Source organism: Nerophis lumbriciformis, linkage group LG32, assembly GCF_033978685.3.
Source record: "Nerophis lumbriciformis linkage group LG32, RoL_Nlum_v2.1, whole genome shotgun sequence".
NCBI classification, from domain to species: domain Eukaryota; kingdom Metazoa; phylum Chordata; class Actinopteri; order Syngnathiformes; family Syngnathidae; genus Nerophis; species Nerophis lumbriciformis.
This window is the reverse complement of record NC_084579.2, coordinates 2,738,033-2,740,532: the sequence shown is the minus strand read 5'-3', so window position 1 is coordinate 2,740,532 and position 2,500 is coordinate 2,738,033. Positions and strand designations below refer to the sequence as shown.

The following is a 2,500-nucleotide window of genomic DNA, read 5'->3' as shown; positions in this document are numbered from 1 at the left end:
CATGTGAAGCATGCTGCATTCTTCTAGAACATGTGAAGCATGCTGTATTCTTCTAGAACATGTGAAGCATGCTGTATTCTTCTAGAACATGTGAAGCATGCTGTATTCTTATAGAACATGTGAAGCATGCTGTATTCTTCTAGAACATGTGAAGCATGCTGTATTCTTCTGGAACATGTGAAGCATGCTGTATTCTTCTAGAACATGTGAAGCATGCTGCATTCTTCTAGAACATGTTGTGCTTATTGGTGGACATTTAGATGTTAACTGGCTTTCGAACTTTACACAAGTAAACCCACTGCAGGACTGCTTGTATCGCACATGATATCACACACAAGTAAACACTCTGCAAGACTGCTTGTATCACACACAAGTAAACACTCTGCAGGACTGCTTGTATCGCACATGATATCACAGACAAGTAAACACTCTGCAGGACTGCTTGTATCACACACAAGTAAACACGTTGCAGAACTGCCTGTATCGCACATGATATCCCACACAAGTAAATACACTGCATGACTGCTTGTATCGCACATGATATCACACACAAGTAAACACGCTGCAGGACTGCTTGTATCGCACATGATATCACAGACAAGTAAACACTCTGCAGGACTGCTTGTATCACACACACAAGTAAACACGCTGCAGAACTGCCTGTATTGCACATGATATCACACACAAGTAAATACGCTGCATGACTGCTTGTATCGCACATGATATCACACACAAGTAAACACGCTGCAGAACTGCCTGTATTGCACATGATATCACACACAAGTAAATACGCTGCATGACTGCTTGTATCGCACATGATATCACACACAAGTAAACACGCTGCAGGACTGCTTGTATCACACATGATGTCCCACACAAGTAAATTCACTGCAGGACTGCTTGTATCACACATGATATCACACACAAGTAAACACACTGCAGGACTGCTTGTATCACACATGATATCACACACAAGTAAACACACTGCAGGACTGCTTGTATCACACATGATATCACACACAAGTAATACACTGCAGGACTGCTTGTATCGCACATGATATCACACACAAGTAAACACTCTCCAGGACTGCTTGTATCACACACAAGTAAACACACTGCAGGACTGCTTGTATTGCACATGATATCACACACAAGTAGACACTCTGCAAGACTGCTAGTATCACACACAAGTAAACACTCTGCAGGACTGCTTGTATCGCACATGATATCACAGACAAGTTAACACTCTGCAGGACTGCTTGTATCACACACAAGTAAACACGCTGCAGAACTGCCTGTATCGCACATGATACCCCACACAAGTAAATACGCTGCATGACTGCTTGTATCGCACATGATATCACACACAAGTAAACACGCTGCAGGACTGCTTGTATCACACATGATATCCCACACAGGCATATTCACTGCAGGACTGCTTGTATCACACATGATATCACACACAAGTAAACACGCTGCAGGACTGCTTGTATCGCACATGATATCCCACACAAGTAAATACTCTCCAGGGCTGCTTGTATCACACACAAGTAAACACACTGCAGGACTGCTTGTATCGCACATGATATCACAGACAAGTAAACACTCTGCAGGACTGCTTGTATCACACACAAGTAAACACGCTGCAGGACTGCTTGTATCGCACATGATATCACACACAAGTAAACATACTGCATGACTGCTTGTATCGCACATGATATCACACACAAGTAAATTCACTGCAGGACTGCTTGTATCACACATGATATCACACACAAGTAAACACGCTGCAGGACTGCTTGTATCGCACATGATATCCCACACAAGTAAATACTCTCCAGGACTGCTTGTATCACACACAAGTAAACACACTGCAGGACTGCTTGTATCGCACATGATATCACACACAAGCAAACACACTGCAGGACTGCTTGTATCGCACATGATATCCCACACAAGTAAATACTCTGCAGGACTGCGTGTATCACACACAAGTAAACACACTGCAGGACTGCTTGTATCGCACATGATATCACACACAAGTAAACACTCTGCAGGACTGCTTGTATCGCACATGATATCACACACAAGTAAATACTCTGCAGGACTGCTTGTATCGCACATGATATCACACACAAGTAAATACACTGCAGGACTGCTTGTATCGCACATGATATCCCACACAAGTAAATACTCTGCAGGACTGCTTGTATCACACACAAGTAAACACACTGCAGGACTGCCTGTATCGCACATGATATCACACACAAGTAAACACACTGCAGGACTGCTTGTATCGCACATGATATCCCACACAAGTAAACACACTGCAGGACTGCTTGTATCGCACATGATATCCCACACAAGTAAATACTCTGCAGGACTGCTTGTATCACACACAAGTAAACACACTGCAGGACTGCTTGTATCGCACATGATATCACACACAAGTAAACACACTGCAGGACTGCTTGTATCGCACATGATATCCCACACAAGT

At 43.3% G+C, this 2,500-nt stretch overlaps 1 protein-coding gene across 2 annotated transcripts in view; it reads right to left on the bottom strand.

The window, feature by feature from the left end:
- LOC133574477 (ankyrin repeat and fibronectin type-III domain-containing protein 1-like) overlaps nt 1-2,500 on the bottom strand; it is a 16,858-nt gene that overhangs the window by 2,401 nt on the left and 11,957 nt on the right. The gene's annotated exons all lie outside the window — the stretch shown is intronic.